Here is a 15414-nt window from a genome sequence, read left to right as displayed (position 1 = left end):
TGTCAAAGATAGGATGATATTTAAGATGTTCTTGCCACCTTTGACTCTTCCTAACTTTGGTTCTCCCCCTTTCTCATCCAAGAATTTGGAAACAAGACTTTTCTCAAGGGTCTGGGCTTAATTTGTGATCCAGCCTCATCATCACCTATCAGCTTGGGATAGGTCTTTCTACTTCATTATCTAGTCTCTTCAGTACTCCACTTCTGCTTTGACCCTGTGGCTTCAGGGTGGTATTTCAATTTTTCATTGGGGTTGTCTTGTGTTCTGTTGCTTGGCAACAGACAGTTTAACTGCAGGTGTGGTTGGTGGCACTTATCTGGAGGGTGAAAACAAGGCTTTTACTCAGAAATGGCAGCAGCATGGCAATATCATGCTGGTCCCTGTCTCCTGACCAGAGCCTGCATAACGATCAATCATGGCATTTTTCTGACTGAGATAAATTTGCTCATCACCTTCTTCAAGAGACTGTAGGCAGCTGCTATCAAACAATTGCAGTTGGCATGCAAGATGAAACAACACTCTTTAGACCCCTTTCCAAATGCCCTGTTCTTCCTGCAGATGAATGATGCCTCCTGGAGGATGGGAGAATCAAATCAGTCAGCAGCCTCAGATTTCACTCTCATGGGGCTCTTCAGCAACACAGGGTCACACCTGGTCCTCTTCTTTCTTCTGGTCACCATGTTCACCACGGGCCTTCTGAGCAACACCATCCTGCTCTACCTGATTCACACAGACTCCAGGCTCCACACACCCATGTATTTCCTGCTCAGCCAACTCTCCCTGTTGGATGTTGGGTTTCCACTAACCACCATTCCCAAGATGATGGCTGACTTCCTGCAGGGAGGAGGCTCCATCTCCTTTGGGGGTTGTGCAGCTCAGATGTTCTTCCTGATGCTGATGGGTGTCTCTGAGGGTGTCCTGCTATCCCTCATGTCTTACAACCACTATGTTGCTGTGTGTCACCCTATGCACTATCCTGTGCTCATGAGACGTCAGGTCTGTCTGCTCATGGTGGGCACTTCCTGGTTCTCAGGTGTGCTCGTGGCCTCCATCCAGAGCTCCATCATGCTGCACTTCCCCTTCTGTGCCTCACACACTGTAGACCACTTCTTCTGTGAGCTGCCCGCCCTCCTGAAGCTCTCTTGTGCAGACACCTCTGCCTATGAGTTGGCGCTGTCCATCTCTGGGGTGCTGATCTTGCTACTGCCCATTTAACTCATTGCCACCTCCTATGGCCACATGCACTCAGCAGAGGCCCGACACAAGGCCTTCACCACGTGCTCCTCACACATCACTGTGGGGGGGGCTCTTTTATGGGGCAGCTGTGTTCATGTACATCGTGCCAGGCACCTACCATAGCCCACAGCAGGAGAATGTGGTCTCCCTCTTCTATAGCCTCATCACCCGCACACTCAACCCCCTTATCTGTAGCCTGAGGAACAGAGAAGTTCTAGTGTCATTGGTCAAGGTCCTTTCACAGAGCTGGCTTCAGGTCAATAAGATGACTGCATGGTGATGCTGGTTGTCCTAGGAACTCTCCCTTATAGCTGAAATCTGTCATTGGCAGTCCATGGGGTGCAAGATTTACTATATGACCCCCTTCCTTCTCCCAGAGTTTGTTATTCCTTTGTGGATTTTTAGAAAACAAACCGAGTGATCCCAATAACTAAAACAAGAGGGTGGATTTTTTTTTCTGTCTTTAGAAGAAAAATTTTACTGCAAGAATATTGATTCAACTGCAGAGCTGGATCTCAGCTTATGAGTATTTTGCCCATATATTAGTGCCCTGCCTTATACCCCATTCTTACACATTTCTGCAGATTGAGTCATGGGTCCAGGATCCAACCCCTGAAATCCAAGCAAGAATGATCTAGGGACTGGTGCTAACAGTGATGCTCTGAAAATTTCTGCCCTTGATGGTTCTTGATAGTGTCTTTGTTTGGGTCATATTTGTAGTTTTTACAGAAGTGAAAGGCTGTCACTGGAGATATCCCTTGCTGGTTGTATTAGTCTGTTTGTGTTGGTATAACAGAAATACCTGAGACTGGGTAATTTTTAAAGAACAGCGGTTTATTTGGATTATGATTCTGGGACAGTTGCACCTGATGCAGGCCTCAGGCTGTTTCTACTCATGGCAGAAGGTGACAGGCAGCTGGTGGGTACAAGCAGATCACATGGTGAGAGGAAGCAAGAGAGAGAGAAGGAGGTTCCATGGTCTTTTAAACAACCAGCTCTCATGGGAACTAATATAGTGAGAACTCACTCATTAATTGCTCCTCCCCCAGGGAGAGCATCAATCCATTCATGAGGGATCTGCCCCCATGACCCAAACAGCTTCCAGCACTGCCACATTGGGGATCAGATTTCTGCATGAGTTTTGGGGGGACAACACATCCAAACTCTATCACTAGTCAATCCAAGCATATGTAATTATCATGGTCAAAATTGTTATAGAGTTGTGATGTGAGATGGTGAGGTCCACTCTTGTCCATACATCAGGGCCATCTAAGATTGGATGTTGCCATTTTAAAACTTTTATTGTCATCACCAATAGGCACAAGAGTTAAGATCACTCAGTTAATGATTTCAAGGGGAATGACACATCCCTGCTCTTTGCTTTGCAGAGATATTTGTCTAATGTATCATTGGGTTATGAAGCAGAGCCATTCATGCATAGAAAGACTGAACTGATATGTCGCCCTAAGAATTTTGCATGGCAAGTGCCAATCTATGTTTGGGGGTATGGGTGTGTTTCGGGGGAGGGGGCTTTGAGTGGAAGCATTTAAGTAATTGAACCACACTGTCAAACTCACACTCAATCCCAAGCCTTATTTTCAGAGCTAGCTTGGACAAATTATTGTAGGTATCAGGGACAATACATACAGCATGTTATAGGGCATTATAGTATCCCAGATGACCTAACCTGGACTTTGCATGAGCAATAATCTTTTATTTGTGAAGCCACCAGAATTTTCGGTTATCACAGCATAGTCCCCCCCCAACTCTATAAATACATGCTATTATTATCTTATTTACAGATTAGGAAATTAATGCACCTGGGCATTAAAGTGTCCAGGTCACCTAGTTAGGAAATAGGGGAGCTGGGATTTAAACCCAGGATGTCTGTATCCATGTTCAACAACATCACGATGCTCCCAGTTGGCATAGCCTGTGATAGGGTTTGACCAATGAACATGCTCCAACAAGAGACCAACTGAGCACGTGGAAGACTATGTTACATAACTGGGAACCATCCCCTTAGTTGAATATTCATTAGACAGTGAAACTATAAAAGCTGAATCCCAGCAGAAGGCGGGGCTGTGGCTCACTCTCCTGGAAGCAGCCTGCACTCTGCCTGTGGAGTGTGTATTTCTTTCTTTTTGTATCATGCTTACTTTCAGCGAGTGGCTGCTCACTCTCTTGAGCCAGCCTGCACTCTGTTCAGAACTTTAAGTGTGTACTTATTCCTTTTGTTTTAAACTTGGTGTGGGCCCTGCTCAGTCTCTTGAGGTAGGTTGCAGTCTCTCTGTGAAATCTGTACCTCTTATTCATTACATTACCACTCTCACCACCCCCCGACATGTTCTGTAGCTTATCTCAGTCTACAAAGTTAATTCAGTGGTTTTTCTGAGGAGCTGGAGGCCACCTGCAGGTTGAGTTTCGCCAGCAAGACCCTCCGCATCTTCATTGACCTCCTTTGCAGGTTCAGGTGTGGACTTAACGTGGAGTGGCTGGATGCAGGCCTCACCTCCCTGCCCCAGGTGCTGCACCTGCTGCATGCCACCACTGATCATTTGAATGACCCAAAGACCCACATACCAGTGTCAGAGTGAGAATGCAGCAGAATCACTACTTTTAACCTGTGCTCAACCAGGGGAAGAAAACTCTAAGGCAGTTTCCTGAGTGTGTGTCTCTGCCTGGTACAGGGATCTGAGCTGATGACATTGGTGTTATAAGGCTGCACTCTAGCCAACTGAGCTTACTGGCCAGCCTCAACACTTTTCATGGTGTTATCTAGAAACTGCTTATCCCAATCAGAAAACAGATATTGGCTAACTACTATCCTCACAACAACAAACAGTAAATTAATCAGAATTGAATCCTTTGTGTTGCAGAGTTTGTATTAATCTGATGCCCAGACAAATGGAAATGGAACAGGATCACATGCTGGCACAAACTCTACACCTTATGTGGAAGAGTAACCACCATCTTTATGACTGATTGAGTCTGTCTCTTCACCTACCTTAGTGCATGGAACCACGAGCCTTTTTCCCCCATGGCAGTGGATGAAAGTGTTTCTGAGACTCTCCCCAGCATCCTCCACCCCAGAGTAACAGGAGTCAGCACCAGGGGAAAAAAAGGGCAGACATGAGACACCTACTGTTCTTACTAAGCAGAAGAAAAAAAGGCAAACTGGAGACATTCTTTATATTTACTGCAACTGCAAGTCTGAATAGAAAAATTTTAGGGCTGTGCTGGAACACAACGGACAATTTCCAACACAGATCACACCCGGCCCTGGGGACATCCCCAAACCACCCCTGAGCCTCTCCCTATGCCCATCCCACAAATTGCCACAGAGCCAGTCTGCATGGCCATCCCCGCCAAACTGACCCTGATCCTGTCCTCCTGATGGCCCCCACAAATGGCCCCTGAGCTCTTACCCCATGGCCATCTCCCTAAACTGCCCATGAGCTCCCCACCCCTCCCCCCAGCCATCCCCTCAAACAGCCCCAGTGCCCCATCTCACCTGGCCATACCACCAAACCGCCCCTGAGCCCCCCCACAATCCCCCAAGCCAACCCTGAGACCCTTTCCCAGGCTATCCCAGGTTGAGTGCAAGGACAGCTAGTCCATGGAGGTTGATTGTGATGTCCCCGACCCCATGGAGGTTGAGTGTGAGGACACCGAGCCTATGGCAGTTGAACGAGAGGACAGTGAGTCCATGGAGATTAAGTGTGAGGAGAATGAGTCCATGGAGGTGGAGTGCAAAGACAGTGACCCAAAGGAGACTGAGTGCGCGGACAGCAAACCACTGGAGTTGGAGAGCAAGAACAGCAAGCCAATGGAGATTGAGTGTGAGGACAGAGAGGTAATGGTGTTGGAGTGCAATGACGAGGAGCTAAAAGTGTTTGAGTGCTAGGACAATGAGCCAATGGAGTTGGAGTGTGAAGAGAAGGAGCCAAACGTGTTTGAGCGTGAGGACAGCAAGCCTGTGGAGTTGGAAGTGTGAAGACCGCAAGCCCATGGAGGTTCAGTGCAAGAACAATGAGCCCATGGAGATTCAGCATGAGGACAGTGAGCCCATGGAGGGAGGGTGTGAGGACAGCAAGGCCATGGAGGTTGAGTGAGAGGACTGAACCCATGGATGTAAAGCATAAGGACAGCGAGCCCATGTAGACTGAATGCAAGGACAATGAGCCAATGGATTTAAAGTGTAAGGACATTGAACTCATGGAGATTGAGTGCGAAGACAGTGATCCAGTGGAGGTTGAGTGCGAGGACAGCAGGGCCATGGAGGGTGAGTGCAAGGACACCGAACTAATGCAGTTTGAGTGTGAAGAGAGCGAGCCAATGGAGGTTGACTTCAACGTCAACATCACAATGGAGGTTGAGTGTGACCACAGTGATCCCAGGGAGGATTAGTGTGAGGACAGCGACCCCATGATGACTGAGTATGAGGACAATGAGCCCATGGAGGTGGACAGTAAAGACCCAGACCCAATAGACGTTGAGTACTTGGAAAATGAACCAGTGGAATTTCAGTCTGAGGACAATGAGCCAATTCAGATTGAATGCTAGTACAGTCATCCCATGGAGGTTGAGTGAGAGGAGAGAGAACTCATGGAGATTGTGTGTGAGGACAGCAGGCCTATGGAGTCAGAGTGTGAGGACTGCAAGCCCATGGAGGTTGAGTGTGAACGCAGCTAGCCAATGGACGTAAAGTGCAAGGAGAGTGAGCCAATGGAGTTGGAGTATGAGAACAGAGAGCCAGTGGAGGTGGACTGTGATGTATCAACAAACTGGTCGCTGAGTGTGTGGACAGCGAACCAACAGAGGTTTACAAAATGTCCTAACATAATAGAGTTTGAGTGGGAGGACAGTGAAACCATTTAGGTTCAGTGCAAGAAGAGTGGGCCCATGGAGATTCAGTGCAAGGACAGTGAGGCAATGGGGTTGGAGTGTGGAGAAAAGAAGCCAAAAGAGATTGAGTGGAAGGACAATGAGCCAATAGAAACTGGGTGTGAAGACAGTGAGCAAATGGGGGTTGAATGGGATGTCCCCAACACAATGCAGGTTCAGTTGGGGACAGTGATCCCAGGAAGGTTGACTGAGATGTCCCAAACCCAATAAAAGTTAAGTCGAGGACAATGAGGCCATGGAGGTTGAGGGGAGAAAGTGAGCCAATGGAGATTGTCTGTGATATCTCCACTGCAGAGGAGGGTGAGTGTGAAAACAGTGAGGCCATGGAGGTTGAATGGAATATGTTCAACAATATAGAGGTTGAGTGGGGGACGGCGATCCCATGGAGGTTGAGTGTGATGTCCCAAACCCAACGGTAGTCAAGTCGAGAACAGAACTGTCTTCGAGACTCGGTGTGAGAAAGAGGGCCAATGGAGGTGAACAAAAATGTCCCCCACCCAGTGGAGTTGGAGGGGGAGAACAGCGAGTCCATTGACATTCAGAGCAAGAAGAGGAGCCCAAGGAGAATCAGGGCGAGGACAGTGGCCCAAAGGAGGTTGTGTGTGAGAACAGCATGGATATGGAGGTTGACGGTGAGGACAATGAGTGAATGGAGTTGGAGGGTGAGTAGAACGAGCCAATGGAGGTTGACTCTGATGTCCCTGATTCTATGGAGGTTGAGTGCAAGGACAGCAACCCCAAGGAGGATGAGGATGAGGACAGCGAGTTAATGGAGGTTGAATTCGAAGGCTCCCACACAATGGAGGTTGAGTGTGACCACAGCAATCTCAGGGAGGATTACTGAGAGGACGGTGACCTCATGACGACTGAGTGCGAGGACAATGAGCCCCAAGAGATTGAGTACTAGTACAGTTCACCCACAGAGGTTTACAGCAATGTCCCTGACACAATGGACATTGAATACGTGGACAGCGAGCCAGTGCAGAATGAAAGATAGTACAGCGAGCCCATGGAGGTTGAGTGGGAGGACAGCCAACCATTGGAGATTGAGTGTGATGACAACGAGCCTGTGGAGGTTGAGTGCGATGTCCCCAACCCAATGGAGGTTGAGTTGAGGACCGCAAGCCCATGGAGGTTGAGTGCGAGGAGGCGAGCCAATGGAAGTTGACTGCGATGTCCCCGACCCAATGGAGGTTGAGTGTGAGGACAGGAATGCCATGGAGTGGCATACGATGTCCCCGACCCAATGGAGTTGGAGTTGAGGACAGTGATCCCACGGAGGTTGAGTGCGATGTCCAAAACCCAAGGGAGGTTGAGTTGAGGAGAGTGATTTCACGGAGGTTGAGTGTGACGAAGCGAGCCAATGGAGGATGAGTACGTGGGCAGCGAGCCAATAGAAGTTGAGAACGATGTCCCCGACCCAATGCCGTTGGAGTGAGAGGATAGGGAGCCCACTGAGGTTCAGTAGAACAGCGAGCTCATGGAGATTCAGGGCATGGGCAGGGATCCCATGAAGATTCAGTGCGAGGATAGCGAGCCAATGGAGTTGGAGTGCGATGTCGAGGTGCCAAAATTGCTTGAGCATGAGGAAAACGAGCCAATGGAGATTGGGCGCGAAATTGGCGAGCCCGTGGAGGTTGGGTGCGTAGACAGCGAGGCCGTGGAGGTGGAGTGTGAGGAAGCGATCCAATGGAGGTTAAGTACGAGGACAGTGAGCCAATGGAGGTTGACAACAATGTCCCCGACCCAATGGAGTGTGAGTCGGAGAGCAGAGAGCCTCTTGAGGTTTGGTGCAAGAACAGTGAGCTCATGGAGATTCAGTATGAGGACAGCCACCCCATGCAGATTCAGTGCGAGGACAGTGAGCCAATGGCCTTAGAGTTGGGATGACAAGGAGCCAAAATTGCTGGAGTGTGAGGACAACAAGCCAAAGGAGGTTGGGTGTGAAGAGAGGAAGTCCATGGAGGTGGAATGCGATGTCCTCTTCCCAATGGAGGTTGATTTGGAGGACTACGAGTCATTGGAGATGATTGTGAGGACAGCAAGCCCATGGAGGTTGACTGCGGGGTCCCCAACCCAATGGAAGTTGAGTTGCGGACAGCAAGCCAATGGACGTTGTCTGTGAAGTCTCCATCCCAATGGAGGTCGTGTGTGAGGACAGCGAGGCCGTGGAGGTTGAATGGGATGTCCCCAACGCAATGGAGGTTGTTTGGGGACAGCGATCCCATGGAGGTTGAGTGTGATGTCCCAAGCCCAATGGACGTTGAGTCGAGGACAGTGAGGCCATGGAGTTTGAGTGCGAGGAAGCGAGCCAATGGAGGATGCCTGTGATGTCTCCATCCCAGTGGAGGGTGAGTGTGAGAACAAAAAGGCCATGGAGGTGGAATGCGATATTCTCGACGAAATGGAGGTTGAGTTGGGGACGGCGATCCCATGGAGGTTGAGTGCGATGTCCCAAACACAATGGTAGTCGAGTCGAGGACAGTGATGTCTTGGAGACTGGGTGTGAGAAAGAGGGCCAATGGAGGTGAACAACAATGTCCCCCACCCAGTGGAATTGGAGTGGGAGAACAGCGAGCCATTGACGTTCAGTGCAAGAACAGGAGCCCAGGGAGATTCAGCGCGAGGACAGTGATTCCTTGCAGATTCAGTGCGAGGCCGATGAGCCAAATGATTTGGAGTGCGAGGACAAGAAGCCAAAAGGGGTTGAGTGCAGTGACAATGAGCCATTGGAGATCGAGTGCGAACACGGTGAGCCTGTAGAGTTTGAGTGCGAGGACAGCAAGGCCGTGGAGATTCAGTGTGAGGACAGTGGTCCAAAGGAGGTTGCGTGTGAGAACAGCATGGCTATGGAGGTTGAGTGTGAGGACAGTGAGTGAATGGAGTTGGAGGGTGAGGAGAACGAGCCAATGGAGGTTGACTCTGATGTCCCTGACCCTATGGAGGTTGAGTGCAAGGACAGCAAGCCCAAAGAGGATGAGGATGAGGACAGCGAGTTAATGGAGGTTGAATTCGAAGGCTCCCACACAATGGAGGTTGAGTGTGACCACAGCAATCTCAGGGAGGATTACTGAGAGGACGGTGACCTCATGACGACTGAGCGCGAGGACAATGAGCCCCAAGAGATTGAGTACTAGTACAGTTCACCCACAGAGGTTTACAGCAATGTCCCTGACACAATGGACATTGAATACGTGGACAGCGAGCCAGTGCAGAATGAAAGATAGTACAGCGAGCCCATGGAGGTTGAGTGGGAGGACCGCCAACCATTGGAGAGATTGAGTGTGATGACAACGAGCCTGTGGAGGTTGAGTGAGATGTCCCCAACCCAATGGAGGTTGAGTTGAGGACCGCAAGCCCATGGAGGTTGAGTGCGAGGAGGCGAGCCAGTGCAGGTTGACTGCGATGTCCCCGACCCAATGGAGGTTGAGTGTGAGGACAGGAATGCCATGGAGTGGCATGCGATGTCCCCGACCCAATGGAGTTGGAGTTGAGGACAGTGATCCCACGGAGGTTGAGTGCGATGTCCAAAACCCAAGGGAGGTTGAGTTGAGGAGAGTGATTTCACGGAGGTTGAGTGTGACGAAGCGAGCCAATGGAGGTTGAGTACGTGGGCAGCGAGCCAATAGAAGTTGAGAACGATGTCCCCGACCCAATGCCGTTGGAGTGAGAGGATAGGGAGCCCACTGAGGTTCAGCAGAACAGCGGGCTCATGGAGATTCAGGGCATGGGCAGGGATCCCATGAAGATTCAGTGCGAGGATAGCGAGCCAATGGAGTTGGAGTGCGATGTCGAGGTGCCAAAATTGCTTGAGCATGAGGAAAACGAGCCAATGGAGATTGGGCGCGAAATTGGTGAGCCCGTGGAGGTTGGGTGCGTAGACAGCGAGGCCGTGGAGGTGGAGTGTGAGGAAGCGATCCAATGGAGGTTAAGTACGAGGACAGTGAGCCAATAGAGGTTGACAACAATGTCCCCGACCCAATGGACTTTGAGTGGAAGGACAGCCATCCCCTTGAGGTTCACTGCAAGAACAGCGAGCCCATGGAGATTCAGTGCGAGGATAATGATCCCATGCGGATTCAGTGCAAGGACAGCGAGCCAATGGATTTGGAGCGTCAAGGCAAGGGGCCAAAAGTGATTGACTGCAATAAAAACGAGCTACTGGAGGCTGAGTGCCAAGACAGCGAGTGCATGGAGATTGAGTGCGAGAGGAAGGAGCAGTTGTGGCTTGAGTGCGATGTCCCCAACCCAATGGAGGTTGAGTTGAGGACAGTGAGCCCATGGAGGTTGGGTTCAGGGAAGTGAGCCAATGGGGGTTAAGTACGAGGACAGTGAGCCAATAGAGGTTGACAACAATGTCCCCGACCCAATGGAGTGTGAGTCGGAGAGCAGAGAGCCTCTTGAGGTTTGGTGCAAGAACAGTGAGCTCATGGAGATTCAGTATGAGGACAGCCACCCCATGCAGATTCAGTGCGAGGACAGTGAGCCTATGGCCTTAGAGTTGGGATGACAAGGAGCCAAAATTGCTGGAGTGTGAGGACAACAAGCCAAAGGAGGTTGGGTGTGAAGAGAGGAAGTCCATGGAGGTGGAATGCGATGTCCTCTTCCAAATGGAGGTTGATTTGGAGGACTACGAGTCATTGGAGATGATTGTGAGGACAGCAAGCCCATGGAGGTTGACTGCGGGGTCCCCAACCCAATGGAAGTTGAGTTGCGGACAGCAAGCCAATGGACGTTGTCTGTGATGTCTCCATCCCAATGGAGGTCGTGTGTGAGGACAGCGAGGCCGTGGAGGTTGAATGGGATGTCCCCAACGCAATGGAGGTTGTTTGGGGACAGCGATCCCATGGAGGTTGAGTGTGATGTCCCAAGCCCAATGGACGTTGAGTCGAGGACAGTGAGGCCATGGAGTTTGAGTGCGAGGAAGCGAGCCAATGGAGGATGCCTGTGATGCCTCCATCCCAGTGGAGGGTGAGTGTGAGAACAAAAAGGCCATGGAGGTGGAATGCGATATCCTCGACGAAATGGAGGTTGAGTTGGGGACGGCGATCCCATGGAGGTTGAGTGCGATGTCCCAAACACAATGGTAGTCGAGTCGAGGACAGTGATGTCTTGGAGACTGGGTGTGAGAAAGAGGGCCAATGGAGGTGAACAACAATGTCCCCCACCCAGTGGAATTGGAGTGGGAGAACAGCGAACCCATTGACGTTCAGTGCAAGAACAGGAGCCCAGGGAGATTCAGCGCGAGGACAGTGATTCCTTGCAGATTCAGTGCGAGGCCGATGAGCCAAATGATTTGGAGTGCGAGGACAAGAAGCCAAAAGGGGTTGAGTGCAGTGACAATGAGCCATTGGAGATCGAGTGCGAACACGGTGAGCCTGTAGAGTTTGAGTGCGAGGACAGCAAGGCCGTGGAGATTCAGTGTGAGGACAGTGGTCCAAAGGAGGTTGCGTGTGAGAACAGCATGGCTATGGAGGTTGAGTGTGAGGACAGTGAGTGAATGGAGTTGGAGGGTGAGGAGAACGAGCCAATGGAGGTTGACTCTGATGTCCCTGACCCTATGGAGGTTGAGTGCAAGGACAGCAAGCCCAAAGAGGATGAGGATGAGGACAGCGAGTTAATGGAGGTTGAATTCGAAGGCTCCCACACAATGGAGGTTGAGTGTGACCACAGCAATCTCAGGGAGGATTACTGAGAGGACGGTGACCTCATGACGACTGAGCGCGAGGACAATGAGCCCCAAGAGATTGAGTACTAGTACAGTTCACCCACAGAGGTTTACAGCAATGTCCCTGACACAATGGACATTGAATACGTGGACAGCGAGCCAGTGCAGAATGAAAGATAGTACAGCGAGCCCATGGAGGTTGAGTGGGAGGACAGCCAACCATTGGAGAGATTGAGTGTGATGACAACGAGCCTGTGGAGGTTGAGTGCGATGTCCCCAACCCAATGGAGGTTGAGTTGAGGACCGCAAGCCCATGGAGGTTGAGTGCGAGGAGGCGAGCCAGTGGAGGTTGACTGCGATGTCCCCGACCCAATGGAGGTTGAGTGTGAGGACAGGAATGCCATGGAGTGGCATACGATGTCCCCGACCCAATGGAGTTGGAGTTGAGGACAGTGATCCCACGGAGGTTGAGTGCGATGTCCAAAACCCAAGGGAGGTTGAGTTGAGGAGAGTGATTTCACGGAGGTTGAGTGTGACGAAGCGAGCCAATGGAGGTTGAGTACGTGGGCAGCGAGCCAATAGAAGTTGAGAACGATGTCCCCGACCCAATGCCGTTGGAGTGAGAGGATAGGGAGCCCACTGAGGTTCAGTAGAACAGCGAGCTCATGGAGATTTAGGGCATGGGCAGGGATCCCATGTAGATTCAGTGCGAGGATAGCGAGCCAATGGAGTTGGAGTGCGATGTCGAGGTGCCAAAATTGCTTGAGCATGAGGAAAACGAGCCAATGGAGATTGGGCGCGAAATTGGCGAGCCCGTGGAGGTTGGGTGCGTAGACAGCGAGGCCGTGGAGGTGGAGTGTGAGGAAGCGATCCAATGGAGGTTAAGTACGAGGACAGTGAGCCAATAGAGGTTGACAACAATGTCCCCGACCCAATGGACTTTGAGTGGAAGGACAGCCATCCCCTTGAGGTTCACTGCAAGAACAGCGAGCCCATGGAGATTCAGTGCGAGGATAACGATCCCATGCGGATTCAGTGCAAGGACAGCGAGCCAATGGATTTGGAGCGTCAAGGCAAGGGGCCAAAAGTGCTTGACTGCAATAAAAACGAGCTACTGGAGGCTGAGTGCCAAGACAGCGAGTGCATGGAGATTGAGTGCGAGAGGAAGGAGCAGTTGTGGCTTGAGTGCGATGTCCCCAACCCAATGGAGGTCGTGTGTGAGGACAGCGAGGCCGTGGTGGTTGAATGGGATGTCCCCAACGCAATGGACGTTGTTTGGGGACAGCGATCCCATGGAGGTTGAGTGTGATGTCCCAAGCCCAATGGACGCTGAGTCGAGGACAGCGAGGCCATGGAGGCTGGGTTCAGGGAAGTGAGCCAATGGGGGTTAAGTACGAGGACAGTGAGCCAATAGATGTTGACAACAATGTCCCCGACCCAATGGAGTGTGAGTCGGAGAGCAGAGAGCCTCTTGAGGTTTGGTGCAAGAACAGTGAGCTCATGGAGATTCAGTATGAGGACAGCCACCCCATGCAGATTCAGTGCGAGGACAGTGAGCCAATGGCCTTAGAGTTGGGATGACAAGGAGCCAAAATTGCTGGAGTGTGAGGACAACAAGCCAAAGGAGGTTGGGTGTGAAGAGAGGAAGTCCATGGAGGTGGAATGCGATGTCCTCTTCCCAATGGAGGTTGATTTGGAGGACTACGAGTCATTGGAGATGATTGTGAGGACAGCAAGCCCATGGAGGTTGACTGCGTTGTCTCCAACCCAACGGAAGTTGAGTTGCGGACAGCAAGCCAATGGACGTTGTCTGTGATGTCTCCATCCCAATGGAGGTCGTGTGTGAGGACAGCGAGGCCGTGGAGGTTGAATGGGATGTCCAAAACGCAATGGAGGTTGTTTGGGGACAGCGATCCCATGGAGGTTGAGTGTGATGTCCCAAGCCCAATGGACGCTGAGTCGAGGACAGCGAGGCCATGGAGGTTGGGTTCAGGGAAGTGAGCCAATGGGGGTTAAGTACGAGGACAGTGAGCCAATAGAGGTTGACAACAATGTCCCCGACCCAATGGAGTGTGAGTCGGAGAGCAGAGAGCCTCTTGAGGTTTGGTGCAAGAACAGTGAGCTCATGGAGATTCAGTATGAGGAGAGCCACCCCATGCAGATTCAGTGCGAGGACAGTGAGCCAATGGCCTTAGAGTTGGGATGACAAGGAGCCAAAATTGCTGGAGTGTGAGGACAACAAGCCAAAGGAGGTTGGGTGTGAAGGGAGGAAGTCCATGGAGGTGGAATGCGATGTCCTCTTCCAAATGGAGGTTGATTTGGAGGACTACGAGTCATTGGAGATGATTGTGAGGACAGCAAGCCCATGGAGGTTGACTGCGGGGTCCCCAACCCAATGGAAGTTGAGTTGCGGACAGCAAGCCGCATCACGGACGTTGTCTGTGATGTCTCCATCCCAATGGAGGTCGTGTGTGAGGACAGCGAGGCCGTGGAGGTTGAATGGGATGTCCCCAACGCAATGGAGGTTGTTTGGGGACAGCGATCCCATGGAGGTTGAGTGTGATGTCCCAAGCCCAATGGACGTTGAGTCGAGGACAGTGAGGCCATGGAGTTTGAGTGCGAGGAAGTGAGCCAATGGAGGATGCCTGTGATGCCTCCATCCCAGTGGAGGGTGAGTGTGAGAACAAAAAGGCCATGGAGGTGGAATGCGATATCCTCGACGAAATGGAGGTTGAGTTGGGGACGGCGATCCCATGGAGGTTGAGTGCGATGTCCCAAACACAATGGTAGTCGAGTCGAGGACAGTGATGTCTTGGAGACTGGGTGTGAGAAAGAGGGCCAATGGAGGTGAACAACAATGTCCCCCACCCAGTGGAATTGGAGTGGGGGAACAGCGAGCCCATTGACGTTCAGTGCAAGAACAGGAGCCCAGGGAGATTCAGCGCGAGGACAGTGATTCCTTGCAGATTCAGTGCGAGGCCGATGAGCCAAATGATTTGGAGTGCGAGGACAAGAAGCCAAAAGGGGTTGAGTGCAGTGACAATGAGCCATTGGAGATCGAGTGCGAACACGGTGAGCCTGTAGAGTTTGAGTGCGAGGACAGCAAGGCCGTGGAGATTCAGTGTGAGGACAGTGGTCCAAAGGAGGTTGCGTGTGAGAACAGCATGGCTATGGAGGTTGAGTGTGAGGACAGTGAGTGAATGGAGTTGGAGGGTGAGGAGAACGAGCCAATGGAGGTTGACTCTGATGTCCCTGACCCTATGGAGGTTGAGTGCAAGGACAGCAAGCCCAAAGAGGATGAGGATGAGGACAGCGAGTTAATGGAGGTTGAATTCGAAGGCTCCCACACAATGGAGGTTGAGTGTGACCACAGCAATCTCAGGGAGGATTACTGAGAGGACGGTGACCTCATGACGACTGAGCGCGAGGACAATGAGCCCCAAGAGATTGAGTACTAGTACAGTTCACCCACAGAGGTTTACAGCAATGTCCCTGACACAATGGACATTGAATACGTGGACAGCGAGCCAGTGCAGAATGAAAGATAGTACAGCGAGCCCATGGAGGTTGAGTGGGAGGACAGCCAACCATTGGAGAGATTG

General features: G+C 51.3%; 1 pseudogene; it reads left to right on the top strand.

Annotated features, from left to right (window-relative positions):
- The first annotated feature begins 579 nt into the window (after window positions 1–579).
- On the top strand, window positions 580–1516 carry LOC134387662 (olfactory receptor 2Z1-like; annotated as a pseudogene).
- The last annotated feature ends 13898 nt before the right edge of the window (window positions 1517–15414 follow it).

Source organism: Cynocephalus volans, chromosome 10, assembly GCF_027409185.1.
Source record: "Cynocephalus volans isolate mCynVol1 chromosome 10, mCynVol1.pri, whole genome shotgun sequence".
Classification (NCBI taxonomy): Eukaryota; Metazoa; Chordata; class Mammalia; order Dermoptera; family Cynocephalidae; genus Cynocephalus; species Cynocephalus volans.
The sequence above is the reverse complement of the archived record's forward strand: the minus strand, read 5'-3'. Positions and strand labels throughout refer to the sequence as shown.